The sequence below is a fragment of the Triturus cristatus genome, chromosome 12, assembly GCF_964204655.1.
Source record: "Triturus cristatus chromosome 12, aTriCri1.1, whole genome shotgun sequence".
Classification (NCBI taxonomy): domain Eukaryota; kingdom Metazoa; phylum Chordata; class Amphibia; order Caudata; family Salamandridae; genus Triturus; species Triturus cristatus.
Window position 1 is genome coordinate 598,117,423 of NC_140595.1, and position 17,376 is coordinate 598,134,798.

Below are 17,376 nucleotides of genomic sequence, written 5' to 3' on the forward strand. Positions count from 1 at the left end.
CTGCGAATTTGTATTGCCTCGGCCTGGCTGGAACGAATCCCACCCACATTTAATCAGTGGCTGGCGAGACTGCTCTCGGTATACAACCTCGAGAAAGAGATATACGCGAGGAAGGGCAAAAGGGGAAGAAAGCTAGGACTACAAATTTGGGAACCCATTATTACCTGGAAGGAAAATTAAAAATCACTGACAAAGTAAGATTTGAATCTAAATTTCTTTCTTGTTTATTTTTCAGGTTTAGATACAATGGTCATTGCATACCTGGCTATGGTTTCTTTTTAAAAAATGGATTTATGTAGCACTCTGTAATATGATTGTCATGTTGATTATGCTCTGTAAAAAAAATTGGGGAAATGGCAATAAAAATATATTTAAAAAAAAAAAAAAAGGAAAAATGCTGACCCTTCCATACCGGAGGGAATTTTTAGAGGTACCTATGGCTGTGGCTAAAGTATCCATGGTAAATTTCCGGCACTCTCATATTGAATGTCCTCCTTGGCATATGGGGCTCAGCCATGAAAAAATTATGACCTTGGTATAGGGGAAGTAATTTCTTGATTTATGATCCAAAGTCTTGGATACAATCTGCAAATGTCCAGAAAGTGATGTCAGGAGTGGGACAAGTTGTCATCTGATATAAGATGTACTTTGTCGCAGATCAACTATTTAAAAGAGTACAGAAGTTGGAGTGGGCCCTAGAAAGATGGATGCTTGTTTCTGGTCCAGGGAAGACCTGGCTTGGCAGTTCGGGCAGTACTGTTCCCATGAGGCACAGGGTCAAGGCTGATTTGCATATAGCTGGGTCTGAACTAGGGTGGCGAAGTGAGCTAAAGAACGATGATGGATTCAACCCAGATCTGTGACTGGGGGTGAGTGTCTGAAAAGTTTCAGTGCTCCATCAATCATCTCCTTGTGTTTGCCCTAAGATACACCAAAGAAGCCGATCAGGAGCAAAGAACACTACAAGACACTCTGAAGAGCTAGGCAGACCAATCATACCAACTTTCAGACAGTCACATGCAATTAGCTACTAGTTTGGCTCAGAGTAAGGGTATACTGCCCTTAGGACACGCTGTTGCTCAAAAAAAACTACACCACCCTGGGGAAGATCCGACAGCTTTCTTTATTAAGTTAGAAAGAGCCACTTAAGCCAGTCGCTGGCCTCAGGAACGATTGCCCCAATGCTTAGCCCTGTTACTTGTTGGGGGAACAGAAGCCGTCTTTCAGGCTGCTAATCCCACAGGTGCCACCACCTATCTGGAAATTCAAAAAGGTGTATTAGAGAGGCTAGGCATAGACAAATAAACCTATTGCTTATGCTTTCGATGTTAAAAACGTGTAAAGCACTAGATGGGAGGGTAGACGAAGAGATTATATACTGAAGGAAAGCTCCAACTTTAACAGAGGCTGACTTGCACTGGGGCAATAGGCTTCAGGAGAAGACTGGAGGCTGCTACTCTTTCACTTGCACAACCTTAAACTATTTAAGAATGGAGATTTATAGAAGCGCTGAACCTTGCAAAGAAAGGGTGGCCAATTTAGTAATTTATTTTCCACCTTGCTAAATTTTTATTTGTGACTTATGAAAGTTCCTTTTATTTTAATTTATGAGAAAAAAAACTTTTCTTTGAGAGCGAAACTAATAGATCCCTGAAAACTAACAGAAACATTACATTATACTCGAACCTGATTGAAGGAAACTCCAGAGAAAATTATAAAATAGATAAACGGTGCAAGAGTGAGAAGGAATAGGGAAAGAAACATTTAAAAGACTATTACTTACTTGAGCCTTCTCTCTTTTCTTGAGGTTGGGAGAGATGAGACCCGGCCCACCAGGAGGAAAACCTAGGAAGGAAAGGGAAGAACACCAGGGTGAGAATTCTGAGGCCATAACATGGCTAAAAGACTAACGTTTCCTAAAAGAAAACTATGATTATTTCCTTACTAGAAAGAATAAAGGTTCTTGATTTCTTATCCAAAGGCCTCCTAGTATTTGATACTACCAGCAATCGCCCACAAATAGGTGTAAGAAGTGGGATAAATTGTCATATGGATGGTGTCGTACATCAACTAGGAAGTTGAAGGATAACAGAAATTGGAATGGGCGTTAGGACAGTGGCCTGGCCTGCTGAAAGGGAAGAGGACATTTTGTTTTCATAATGCATTTGTGTACTAGGGCTCTGGACCTTACTAATAATTTGTCAGTACAACTGTAGGTATGAGGATGGTACAGAAGCATCTCCTAATAATTGTTATTATTATTTTTTGTTCATTCCTGGCTGTGGCCGCTATATAACCAAGGTGGAGTTTTCTTCCTTTGATATATAGGCCAAAAATATGTTAATAGTAAATGTCACCGAATGAAAGCAGTGCAATTTAGTCTAACCAAGCACTAGATATCTTGGTTTCTGGAAGGCCCCTCCTTGAAAGGTGTGCTGGAGTAGACAAATACGGAGTGGGAATTGGTTCAAAGGGGATTAAAGGATTACCTTTAATATGTTGGTTTAAAAGCAGTGGTGGAAAGGTGCCCCCTCCTTAGGTTTAGGTTCAGCTAAGCAGTTATACGTTTATACTTTTCCTATATGTCTTTAATGATAAAATGGTGACCCTTATGATGGTCCGTGGAGCTGCAGCACAGTAATAGAACTGCTTTAAAATTCCACTCAGGAGTATGAAAAACATCAGTACAATCAATACAAAGATCTTGATGGTTTCAAACTGAACATTTGTACATCTATTAAATAATGGTCCGTAGCATTTCGAAGGCTTCGTTCATATCTTTGTTTTCATGTTATAAAATGTGTAAAGCACGGCTGAAAATGGGCGTCTTGACACTGAGGGAGATAACTGTAGGTAGTGTGGGACAGGAATAAAATGCAACCTGGCACTGCACGAAGGAGTGGTCTGACATGTCAGTCTATGAGCCGTTCTTTTAGCTGTTTGTGAGCCTGTTTGGGTCTGGTGGACAATTTTTTCTCGATATTGCCTAAACATTCCCTCAAACATTCTGTGCAGAAAGCACAAATGTAAGCAGTCTCCCATACCTTGTCAAACATTTATACAGCGAATCTTAGCAAGTTCATACCTGCCCTGATCTGCATTGTGTGGACACTTATTCAATTATCGGACTTGCTAATGGTGTCCATTTTATTTGGGTGCCCTGGCCTATTTTCTGTCACAGTCCGGCCCTGACTGTAAGGACCTAGCCATGGTTGCTACAACAGCTAGGTCGAGCCAAGAATGTATGCAATTTTAGAATTGACTGCCCACTATTCATCAATATGCTGCGACCTTGAGATGACCTTGATTTACTGAGCCTTGTAGAAAATATAAGTAGTCTCTGAAGACAAAATTTTAATTTGCAGTTAAACAAAGAGGTTTTCAAAAGGATTTTCAGGAAATAGAAATTAAGCAAACCAGTTGGTTGTACTACAAGTAGGGTCGTGGGAGGGTTTCTATGCAAATACAGTGCTGACCATGAATACCTTAATTTGTAAAATATTTTTTCCAGTTGTACTGAACCTGTTTCGAGAACCGTTCCTATCTAGCACTATTGTAACATGGGACAGGCAATGGAATTTTTATATGGTAGATACGATATCTCATACTGTTCTGCCACGGTTTCACTATGGAGAATATTTTCCCTTATTTTTAAAAAATGAATAAAGAGGCTGCAGTATTTTAAACTCCTCAAAAACAACGGGAGAGGAAGGGAACACAACACGACTACTCCCCTCGAGGAATTAATCTCAAAAACAACAAAGTCCGTGTGAACTCAACAGAACCTCTTTGGGTCAAAGGAGCACGTGTCAGCTGACTCAAAGCAACCCTATATATTGTATAGGGAGAAAGGAAAAGCAACCTACATCGGTTTTATAGGTTTGGTATAAAGCCCTCACTCGCCAACCTGGTTGGTGACATGCTTCATCATCGGGCTCCACTGGGTATGGCCGAATGCCATCCCAGTGTGCTACAACGCCAGGTTACTGCGGAGCGGGGTTCGTGTGAGGTGACAGTGAATTTAAAAACATCCAATTGAGTCAAAAAGAGAAATTTTATTAGTTTTGCTAATTGGAAATATTAAAAGGAAGAGTGAGGGTCAAAAATTAGAAGACCGGATTCACTCTGTGGCGGTCAACATGTTTCTGCCTAGATGTATGGTAACAGGCTTTCATCAGGACCAGAGTGGAAGTGCAGAGTCCCGGCGGTATGAGCGCGCTAAGGCCCACCCTACCGAGGACTATAAATGAGAAAAATATATACAGTGAAAAATCCGCCAACAAATTATAGTGGTGGAGAGGAACGAGTTTATTCTTGTAGTTGACAAACACACAATAAAAGACAAAACATGAAAGAATTATAAGTATTGATGTAAAACTCGTAATCAATCGCTGTCAGGTCAGCCAGACAGCCAACAGGGTGCTCAATCGATGATGTGCCATTAAGTAATACCACAGGTGCACTAATTGTGAGATCGGTGCACCTAAAAATATCCGGGCACAAGTGTCAGGCAAGTAAGTTAATACTTGTCCTGAATAGCGTGTCTAGTTCGGTATATCGAGACACACGTGAATGCTGTACAATGTGTGTACACTATTATAGCATATGGGCAGGGGGGGAACGGAGAAACGTACCCCGGTGTAAGTCGTAGGTAGAAACTTAGCATAAAGGTGACGTTAAAAACAACCCAATCTTACTCGGAGGCATATCCTTATGAAGCCTCAGGGATCCCGAGACAAGGGTGGGAGCATATGGCACACCCTGGAATTAGGGAGAGAGAGGAAAAGAGGGATGAGAAACAAAGAGCAAGGTATCTCTTAGAACGCTTACCGTCATAATGGAGAGAGGGGGAAGGGACGGGGGGACAGAATTCTACTCACGCCCTCGTTGCTCGGCACCCGTTTGGCACCTACAGAACGCCTCTCACACCCGGGTCCAGGATAACACAGCCCGCGGTGAGGGGCTCCTATATGTGGCAGCCGAGATAACGAGCGTCGCGGTAGGCGACGGAGAAAAGAGAGCGACATGACGATTGGTGTTGCTAAGCCCATGCTGATGCGTGATTGGGTATGTTGTAAGCTGGGGAGCCAATCAAATCGTGGTTAGGAAGAACACAATACCGTATAGTATGCGGAACCTGGTCGTGGGAGAGACAGGTTTTTTTGTTCAGGCAAAGCTTAATTGAGCGTGGGAATCTGACATAAGCCCCCAGTGAGTGGTTAATATGGAGCTTCGTCTGGGAGAGGAAGGAATTTTTTGTTCAGGCTAAGCTTGATTGAGCGTGGCAATCTGACACTCGCTCCCAGTGAGTGGTTAGTGTGGAGCTTACTTAGGGAGAGGCAGGTTTTTATGTTCAGGCGAAGTTTAAATGAGCGTGGTAAACTGACACCCGCCCATATAGAGCTTCGTCAGGTTAATGACAAATCCCATGTATATAGTTGGGACTGTCTATGAAAGTGGAGCTCACAGCGTATAGTGTACGGAACCAAATCGTGGAAGGTTTAATATGTTCAGTCAAAGCTTTATTGAGCGTGGGAAAATGACACTCGCCCCCAGTGAGTGGTTAATATGGAGCTTCGTTTGGTAAATGACAGGGCCCAAGTAGATAATTGGGACTGTCTGTGAAAATGGAGCTCACAACGTTAACCAAAGCTATATAGAACAGTAGGACATGGCGCATGTGCCGGGCAGTAATTGTATAATATCGTGTTGCTCACAACGAAGGTAAAAAAACCCGCCAACAAGGGTTGTTCATCAACAGGAAATAATATGAAGTGAGAAACCACTTATACAAGGCATAGGTTGCCGATGAGGGTCAAGGAGTGAAGGTACACACATGTACGTGTTCTTACAAGTAGCCGTATGTAAAAAGAGATGGGCAATGAGGCATGAGTAGAATTCTGTCCCCCCGTCCCTTCCCCCTCTCTCCATTATGACGGTAAGCGTTCTAAGAGATACCTTGCTCTTTGTTTCTCATCCCTCTTTTCCTCTCTCTCCCTAATTCCAGGGTGTGCCATATGCTCCCACCCTTCTCCCGGGATCCCTGAGGCTTCATAAGGGTATCATAAGGATATGCCTCCGAGTAAGATTGGATTGTTTTTAATGTCACCTTTATGCTAAGTTGCTACCTACGACTTACACCGGGGTACGTTTCTCCGTTCCCCCCCGCCCATATGCTATAATAGTGTTCACACATTGTACAGCATTCACGTGTGTCTCGATATACCGAACTAGACACGCTATTCAGGACAAGTATTAACTTACTTGCCTGACACTTGTGCCCGGATATTTTTAGGTGCACCGATCTCACAATTAGTGCACCTGTGGTATTACTTAATGGCACATCATCGATTGAGCACCCTGTTGGCTGTCTGGCTGACCTGACAGCGATTGATTACGAGTTTTACATCAATACTTATAATTCTTTCATGTTTTGTCTTTTATTGTGTGTTTGTCAACTACAAGAATAAACTCCTTCCTCTCCACCACTATAATTTGTTGGCGGATTTTTCACTGTATATATTTTTCACATTTATAGTCCTCGGTAGGGTGGGCCTTAGCGCGTTCATACCGCCGGGACTCTGCACTTCCACTCTGGTCCTGATGAAAGCCTGTTACCATACATCTAGGCAGAAACATGTTGACCGCCACAGAGTGAATCCTGTCTTCTAATTTTAGACCCTCACTCTTCCTTTTAATATTTCCAATTAGCAAAACTAATAAAATTTCTCTTTTTGACTCAATTGGATGTTTTTAAATTCACTGTCACCTCACACGAACCCCGCTCCGCAGTAACCTGGCGTTGTAGCACACTGGGATGGCATTCGGCCATACCCAGTGGAGCCCGATGATGAAGCATGTCACCAACCAGGTTGGCGAGTGAGGGCTTTATACCAAACCTATAAAACGATGTAGGTTGCTTTTCCTTTCTCCCTATACAATATATAGGGTTGCTTTGAGTCAGCTGACACGTGCTCCTTTGACCCAAAGAGGTTCTGTTGAATTCACACGGACTTTGTTGTTTTTGAGATGCAGTATTTTAAAGGCAGGGTTTGTTTTATTTGAGGAAATGAGAGGATTATTCTGAAAAAAAATATGTGATCAAATGCTGACTGAAATTAAAATGTTTAATTCTAAGACTGGACATGGGTAACATGGGAGAATGGGAGTTAATTGATGGCAACAGGAGGCTACGCATTCTGACCAGAAAGAATGGAAAATTCTTGATTTTAAATAAGACGCAGACTTTTGACTTTTTTCTATTGGAAGTGTATACACCCTTGGAGAGTATTGGCGATTCCCTGCCGGAAACAGGTTTAAGGTACAGACGAATAGAGGAATCTTTTGCCCGATACGTAAGGCTGTGACTAGCTCCGTTGCGAGTGGGTTTTGTTTTGTGTTGTGTTACCCATGTCCTTATGAGGCCCGACTCAGTGGGCTGAAACGCGTCAACCAGAAGAAGAGGAGGAGTCCATCAAATTGAAATGTGGACTTATGAACTTTTATAACACACACTACACAAGTGACTGAATAGAGGGGGAGTCTCTCTCTGTTTCTGTGGTGTGTTGAAAAGATACCTTCCCTCGGATTGCTTAGATATATGCATTTGATTGCAACCGGATTTAAATGGATGGGTACTAAAAAGTTTGAGAAATTTGTTATTTTGATTATGTGCTTTTGTACGTATAATGGTTGTTCTATGTGTAAAAATGTATAATTGTGTAGATATCTATATCAAAAAATAAAGCAAAGATATGTGAAAGAATTGAGGATGCCTTCGTGAGTAGGTAAACTGTCTACAAGTTATATTGGGGACTAGGCTCCCAAGCAGGGGATCAATATTTTTGTCCCTATTTGCTGTAGCAACTTGTGTATATTTATTCCTGGACATCATTTCCGTTTATTGGTTTGCTTCTGCCCAGATGTATCCTTGGGGGGATTATGGCATAGCCTGTTTTCTTGATGCATGGAGTAGAGTGGCATAGATTAGAGTGGCATACAGTGAACTGGAGTCGCATAGAGTACAGTGGAGGGCCATATAGAAGAGTGGCATAGAATAGAGTAGCGTGGAGTAGAGGGGACTGGAATAGAGTGAAATGATCTAGCGTTGTGTGGAGTGGAGTAAAGTGGAGTAGCGTAGAGCAAAGTGGCGAAGAGTAGTCTAGTTGTGGGTGTAAGTAACTGACGTGTCATTACAGACGGCAGGAACATAAGAAGCTGTATGCCTCTGCTAAAAGTAGGAATGCACATTGCACCTCCAGCAATAATACTGAAATGCGTATAAAATTTTTAAAAATTGTGTGTTGCAAAAAGACAATGACGATGAGGAGCAAAGACGACGAACAAAATATGCACTTGGTCCATGCTCCAGGGAGGAACTAACACAAAATAAAGGATGGGAAGCCTAAGGAAGCTAAGCAATTGAAAGATTACAAGTGAGAGTGACAACAAAAATATTGACCTTGGTATAGGGGAAGTAATTTCTTGATTTATGATCCAAAGTCTTGGATACCATCTGCAAATGTCCAGAAAGTGATGTCAGGAGTGGGACAAGTTGTCATCTGATATAAAACGTACTTTGTCGCAGATCAACTATTTAAAAGACTACAGAAGTTGGAGTGGGCCCTAGAAATATGGATGCTTGTTTCTGGTCCAGGGAATACCTGGCTTGGCAGTTCGGGCTGGACTGTTCCCATGAGGCACAGGGTCAAGGCTGATTTGCATATAGCTGGGTCTGAACTAGGGTGGCGAAGTGAGCTAAAGAACGATGATGGATTCAACCCAGATCTGTGACTGGGGGTGAGTGTCTGAAAAGTTTCAGTGCTCCGTCAATCATCTCCTTTTGTTTGCACTAAGATACACCAAAGAAGCCGATCAGGAGCAAAGAACACTTCAAGACACTCTGAAGAGCTAGGCAGACCAGTCATACCAACTTTCAGACAGTCACATGCAATTAGCTACTAGTTTGGCTCAGAGTAAGGGTATACTGCCCTTAGGACACGCTGTTGCTCTAAAAAAACTACACCCATGGGCTGCCACTAGTGAACTCGTTGCACAAAGGAGCAAATTTACAATTGTGCAAAGCCTTTCAGAATGTATCACAAACCTTGTAAGTCAACACTGACATTGTGACTGCTCTACTCTACGTGCATTGCTTCTCCATGACCTCTCCTTGGACTCCCAAATATTGCATATGCATATGAAGTGATCTGACTGTCCTCATCCTTCAGCCACTCACATTCTTGCACTCAGTTGCCTTTTGTGCATACTTAAGTGACGTACATGCAAAGAAAGGTATGCATTCCGGGCTCAAATTTAAGCAAGTAGACTACAAACATGTAAATTAAGTGCAATGAGTACATCTACAAAATATGCTTTTTTGAGTGAAGTCCTTCAGGAGAAAGACATCTTGTTGAAAATCAGGCCCAATACTCCAATATGGAACGTGATTTGGAACAAGCAGGTTGTTGTGTGGCTTTGTTGCATCCTTTGTAATACAAGCATTGGCAAAGCAGAGACCTAAAAAATTAAACACGTTCTACAAAACTGAAAGAATACATTGTATTAAATGTAAGAACATACGTTTCCAACTGTATAAAGGCAAACGTTTTAAAGGTTGTACTCTGCAAGACAGTTTGAGGTCCATGGCAGGGTGAACGCTATTGGCCTCGCACAGTTTTTGTATTAAAATATGCAAATATGTGGATGTTGGAACAAGGGCACTGCAATAATTGATCCGCACAACAAGTGAACAGCACATGCAGGCATCACACGCGGTTATTACATAAAATAAACATCCAATAAAAGTTGATAAAAAATGACATCTCGTGCAGAAAATGCAGAGATTTGATTCGAAAATGGTGTTCATTGGAGTGTAGTCCGCCAGTCTTCTTTCTGTGGCCATGATGGCTACTCTCCATAGTAGGCCTGGGATGGGAGTTAACTTGGATTGGGAACGGAGCTCCAGGAGGAAGGAGGAGGCTAGCCAAGGGAAGGGGCCGGGGAGACGGCGGCTTTTGGTGCAGCTACTGCTTTTGGGACAACTTCACATTCCTTAGCTGTTTAAGCTCTAACGCCAGCTGAAGCCTGAGGCTGCTGACCAGCAAAACAGAGTTGCGGATCAGCCACAGCCCGCATTAATAGGCAAGAATGCAGATATGGTAAGAAAGCATTGGCAAAGCTAATAGGTCTCGCCTATTCAAGAACTATTGGCTTTGCCAATGTTTTTTAGCCATGTTGTACACCAGCGTGGCTTCTGTTTAGCATGGCTAAAAGCTAGTGGCGAAGAGGATAGTCACATGGAGTGTCAGAGAGTGGAATGGCGAAGAGTGGAGTAGAGTGTTGTAGAGTGGAGTGGCAGAGTGTCATGTACAGGAGTGGCATAGTGTGGAGTCGCGAGGCATACACTGGAGTGGCATACGGTAGAGACAACTGGTGTAGAGTGCACTGACGTAAAGTGTTGCAGAGGATAGTGACATAGAGTGCAGTGGTATTGAATTCAGTGGCTTACAATGTAGCATTGTAGAATGCAGTAGCATAGATTAGAGTGGCGCATAGTTGAGTAGAGTGGCGAAAAGGAGAGTGGCACAGAGTAGAGTGGCATAGAGTGCAGTGGCATACAGTAGAGTGGTGTAGAGTGGTGCAGAATGGAGTGATCCAGAGGGCAGTGGTGCAGAGTACAGTCAAGTGGCATAGAGTGCAGTGCTGTAGAGTGGAGTAGTCCTGAGTAGAGTGGTGGAGTGTAGTTCCTCAAAATATATAGGATCTGCGTGTTTAGACAACTTAAACAAAGGGATTGGTGTCTAGACTGATTTCAGACACCCCCGAAGAATATGTTGGCCTTTAGACCAGCTAGCTCACAGTGCCACTATAAGCCCCCTAACTTTACCAGGGAGCGAATAGTTTCTTGCAACTATCGAACATGATAACCCTTGATCCTTTAGGGATCGTGGAAACAGTACTGTACTTTTCGCTCAGTCTATCATGCCCACTCAGTCTCAGAGATATACACAGAATAAACTATGGGGACGTTTTCAATAATCATTTATTGGAACAGCTTCATTCTAGAATAAAACATGTGTGCTGCAACAACCATTAGACAGAAGCAGATGTATAAGATTACGAGCACCAACAGAGTAAACAAAAGGTAGAATTCTACCATGGTGCTAAATCAGTGAATATATGCAGACATATAAACCTGACAGTAATCAAGAGTACTCCTACAATGCAAACTCTAAATGTACCTAAGTGTAGCAAGCATTTACGTGAGTATAAAGCCAAGAATCCTCTAGGAAAGAGCCAACCCCATTACCTGATGGGAGAGAATGAAGGACTCTGTCTTGGTCTTGAGTTGGACACCTCGCAAGGGATGTCAGACCACTGGGTGCTGGAGCTTCTGCAGGCCGGGACCTCAGAGTCTGTGTCAGCGTGGAAGAATCTCCTCTGTCTATCTAGTGAAGGTATGGTTCTTTTATACCATAGAGATAGCTCAGGATTCGTACCACAATCAATATGTTGTGAGTACAATTGGGAAACATTGTTTACATCGCGGTGTTTACACCACAATACCTTTACAACGCGGGTATTACAATGCAAGTCATTACAATGACTTGCACTGGATGGCGCTCTAACCTAAGGAATAGTATGAATTACTATTCCAACACCTTCCCTACTGTACGTAGACTGGAGTTGGAATAGTAAATCATACTATTCCTAAGTCCAGCGCCCTCCAGCGCAAGTCGTTGTAACGACTTGCGTTGTAATGCCTGCGATGTAAAGGTATCCCGGTGTGAACACTGCGATGTAACGTCGTATATTCGAGTACAATTATATAAATTAGCCTAAATCAATACCTGCAATTATATAAAGTAGTTTTATCGCCCTACGATGAAGATGACCATTACTTTTATACGGAGTATGTTAATCCTGTTAGGTACCTCATATGCAGGGGACTTTTCTAAGAATCCTCATGCATAATAAATGAGGCTAGTTTTAAGGAAACCATTTGACATTTATCCAGCACATAACTGGGAAAAAAGTCAGTGCTAGAACTGTTATGCAGAGCAAGGTAGGACAAATGTAGGGTGAAAGGTCGTTTAGCTACTTAGGCCTAGGTTGGGGTACATAACAGTGGCGGAGAGGTTCAGTTTTGTGGAGTAGGATGTCAGAGTGCAGTGGTGTAGAGTGGAGTGCAGTGGTGTAGAATACAGTGATGGTAAAATCAAATCTCCCCTAGGGAAATCCCTGTGTCACACACATATACTTTACACACACTTTGAAAACACTCTACAGGCCAATCTCATACCTTAGATCTTGCAATCAGAACCAGTACCACAACAATATTGAGAAGCTCCAAGCTTTTAATAACGTGTTTCACAAACACGGTCTTGAATTACAAGTTATTGCAATATAAGTGTCAACAGTAATATAGTGATCATATCACCATCATATAGATTAAAAACATTGTTAAACAATATAAAATCACAATTTGGCGCAAACAAAAACGTTTTTCAAAATGCAAATAATCTCAATTTAAAAAAAGAGAGGGACACATTAGGCAGCAATCTATTAGCTCAATATATACAATACATGATGTCCTGTGGAACTCACTATCTATTGTATCAAGATATTTCAACAGATTCAGTATATCAGATATGTTGATGTGTTCAGTGGACTTTCCCAATTCTTCCCACCTTCTTCAGGATAAAAACATAGTCTCCCACACAATTCGCATAAGATACATTAAAACCAACAAATGTAGTTTGGAATTATTTAATGTGTCCCATACAGGAATATCAGTGTCCACAACTAGCTTCTTATCTTTGAATCTTCAAGCTGCCAGAAGCCCGACAAAAGTCCAAGAGGCTCTTGTTGTAACTATAATGTCCGTGTAATATGTGACTGGTCGCCCAACTTTGTTCCAGACAGAAAATCACAAAAGGGAAATTGATCTTCCTTAGCGCATTGACCACCGCTACTCAATTCATGCGAAAATATTGTTAAAAGCGGTTGTCTCCTTTGAAGTACATGCTGCATAGATGCCAAAGTGTCTTCATTCAAAAAGCTGAGTACAGTGATGCAGAGTAGAGTGCAGTGGCATAGAGTGCAGTGACATTGAGTGCATTGGCGTAGACTGCAGTGGTTAAGAGTACAGTGGCGCAGAGTGGAGTAGAGTGGCATAGAGTGCAGTGGCGTAGGGTAGATTGTTTTAGTGTAGGGTGAATTGGCATAGAGTGGAGTACATTTGCACAGACAACACATTTTCAATTGAAATAACTATTACATTTGCAAAGACCTACAGTTTTACCAATAAAACTATACAGTGCACAGACGAAAATCTGAGTCAATTGCATCACCTAGTGTAATGATTTGTTATGATCATAATAAAGTGTTTGTTTCCAACACACTTCAGAAATAACAAACAATGTGCTTTATTGTTGTAGCAAATTATACTATATTTTCAAATAAATACTTACACATTCCATTTAAATGTTGTGTGCTAGAAAAAACCTCTTTCACACCCCCAGTAACCAGCAAGATTGTCACATAAATCCTCTCACTTTGAAGTCAGACAACAAAATGTAAAAAAAGCATCTTCGGAACACAGCGCTTGACATTTGATCTCGTTCTTTGTATGCACAGAAAATGTGAATACATAAGAATAAGATTTACAGGCCTGTTTACGGAAATGGAGCACTTGGAAGGCTACTGAAAATAAGGTTTGGGCAAGTAGAGGTACAAACTCAAGCTGGGCAGCCTAAAACAAATAAAGCCAGCAAATGCAAAGCAAGAAAATGTGAGTTACAAACCACAAAGCCAATGGTAAACACAGGGTGGAAGGCATTCCTACCTCAACTTTCTGCATATCCCCAATATGTCTTTTGTAAACCAGATAGCTGTCTGTCTGGTAGGCTGCGACATAAGAAGCACTATGATCAGCTTTTTTTATTATGGTGCGTGGGAAAAACGAGAGTGAAGGGCAACATGGAAGATTGGTGAGAGGGAAGAAGCAAACATGACAATGGGAGGGAGGAAGGGAGCAGACAAGCAGAGCAGAGCCAACTACGAAAGATGCGCTCTATAGAGTGTGTCAAGCAAAAAAACATAGCTCCCAAAAGTGCGAGCAAGGTAAGGACACAAATACTTGGGCCATTCTCCAGGAAAGTGTCACAGGCAAGAAGAGGGAAGTGCTGACGACATATATGACAACAGGATGCAAGCGACTGAGATGGACAATGAAGCCAACTAATGGTAAGTAATGAGCGGTCTTCAAGCCCACTAAATGTAAAGAAAATGCCTTGAAGAGACAGACCATGCGCTGTCTAGCCAAGATATAAAAAGAGATATCTCTTTTTGACCCCAAGTTTAAAGACATGTCATTTAAAGGAGGTACTTAGGGCTTTGGCACAGGAAACAGACACTCTGGAAAACAGATGTCAAACAATGACTCTGAAGTGGTACCAGAATGTTGTTGTTCAGAATATAATCTTCCAGTGCTTCATGCCAGCACTGCCAGTGACAGTACCAACACAACAACTAACAATTGCTTTCTAAAAGTGTGACAATTCAGACTATTTGCTGGCATCCAAAGCTTTAGGAATGCCGTGGGTGTCAGGTATTATTCATTTTTACTCTTTATTTATTAAACACAGTTGTTGTTCTCAAAATTAGCAAGACTGCCCCACCATGTGATGGACTGTCATTAGAGCAGGTGTTGAGAATTAAGTGCCGGTGCTAAGAAACGGACACCACAGGCTCAAATTAAGCACTGATTCTTACCTAATGCTTATGTCCCAAATATCGCCTATTAAGTAAGTCACTGATTAAGAGTTGTTGCCCACATCTGAAAGCAAAAACAGCTGAAACAGCTGTTGATTACTCTCTCCACAGTTATAAGTCGAAACACAATCAGACAAAGAAATATAGAAGAGGTTTGCTTTTCTATTTTTGTTTGGCTGATTGGGCATCTCTTTTTCAAAAAGCAAGGGGAGGAACCCATACCGTGTGTGTCTTTTTTCACCCAATTGTTTTTTAAGCATTTTTTATTCACATTTTTATATAGAATTACAAGAAAGAGAAGCGAAACACACAAAAGTTGCAAACTCGTGCCAGGGTGAAAAGAGCCTTTTATAACCTGTACTTTCAGTATTCACTTAATCATGCAGCTCTGCAATACTCAATTAGGTACAACATTGCCATTCACATAAGCAGTACTTCACTAACTTTTCTGTTGTTTACAGTCTACTTGACTCTGCATTCCCATTATCAGACTTTTATACACTTTTAAATATTCATGGTAGGTACTCATCTGGGGGAACTGCAAAGTGCTGGTTAGCTCATGCCACGTTTCTAAATCACCGGGCAGCTTCTCATCTCTTCTTGTTAATTTCATTCTGATCTTCCCCCCAAGACAATTTGGGAAACATGGTGCATTCTACAACACATTTGTCATTATATATTCAATGTATTCGCTTTTAAAGAATAGTAAATGATGACCTTGCTGTGCACCAGGATACAAAAATCTTTGTTGGGGCTCTTCAATGATTTCCTCACCTTCACCCTCCAACAGTGCCTCTCATCTCTCCACGGTCCATCTCCCACATGTATTTCATTTTATAGCAACTCTCATACAAGTGTAGATTATAGGAGTATTTAACATCCTCCTACCTCAGCTTCAAAAAAGATCTCAAGCTGCACCTTCTCAACAAATATTGGGGTCCATAATTCCTTGTCACTGGACACTTATTCTTACCCCAGCCCCGACTGTATAAGGTTCCCTCTACTTATTGTATCACCCCCTTTCCCCCCCTCCTCTCAATCTTTCATTTACGACTACCTTTCCCCATTAATGTTTCTGGTAGTTCCCACCTATTCCCACCTGCTTTCCCCCTAGCCTTCACTCTCCACAGTTGCCCTCCACTTTCACCCACTCCCCCCTCTTCATCACTAACCAACTATACTAGTTTTGCTATCTATGACCTGTTGTTGCCTAATGAATTCCTAGTTAATTTATCTCATTTAATAATGGTAATGTTTATAATCTTCTAATTGTCTTGTTTACTACCTCATTGTACAAATGTTATATTGCAATTTTCCATTACCAAACCTTGTAAAGCGCTCTGATACCCTTGGGTCCAGCCAGCGATATATAAAACCTTTTAAATTAATAAGATAAAAAAATTAAAACATCGCACACATACAAAAAACAATAAATTATACGTGTGCAAATAAATGTATAGAAAATTTTGGATGTATGACGTTACAACGCACACTATTACAACGCATGCACTTACAACGCATTTTTTACAACGCATAATCCATTACAACGCATGACATTACAACGCATGACACTACAACGCATTTTTAAAAAATACCTTTACAACGCACTACCATTACAACGCATACTACCTTTACAACGCATACCATTACAACGCATAATATTAAATTACATTTAAGGTAAGTATTAGATAGTATAGGGGTAAAAATTACTATTCTAACTCCAGGGGGTGCAACAGTAGGGTAAGTGTTGGATAGTGTAGGGGTAAAAATTACTATTCTAACTCCAGGGGGTGCAACAGTAGGGTAAGTGTTGGATAGTGTAGGGGTAAAAATTACTATTCTAACTCCAGGGGGTGCAACAGTAGGGTAAGTGTTGGATAGTGTAGGGGTAAAAATTACTATTCTAACTCCAGGGGGTGCAACAGTAGGGAAAGTGTTGGATAGTATAGGGGTAAAAATTACTATTCTAACTCCAGGGGGTGCAACAGTAGGGTAAGTGTTGGATAGTATAGGGGTAAAAATTACTATTCTAACTCCAGGGGGTGCATCAGTAGGGTAAGTGTTGGATAGTATGGGGTAAAAATTACTATTCTAACTCCAGGGGGTGCATCAGTAGGGTAAGTGTTGGATAGTATAGGGGTAAAAATTACTATTCTAACTCCAGGGGGTGCATCAGTAGGGTAAGTGTTGGATAGTATAGGGGTAAAAATTACTATTCTAACTCCAGGGGGTGCATCAGTAGGGTAAGTGTTGGATAGTATAGGGGTAAAAATTACTATTCTAACTCCAGGGGGTGCATCAGTAGGGTAAGTGTTGGATAGTATAGGGGTAAAAATTACTATTCTAACTCCAGGGGGTGCATCAGTAGGGTAAGTGTTGGATAGTATAGGGGTAAAAATTACTATTCTAACTCCAGGGGGTGCATCAGTAGGGTAAGTGTTGGATAGTATAGTGTAATATTATGCGTTGTAATGGTATGCGTTGTAATGGTAGTATGCGTTGTAATGGAATGCGTTGTAAAGGTAGTTTTTAAAAATGCGTTGTAGTGTCATGCGTTGTAATATCATGCGTTGTAATGGATTATGCGTTGTAAAAAAT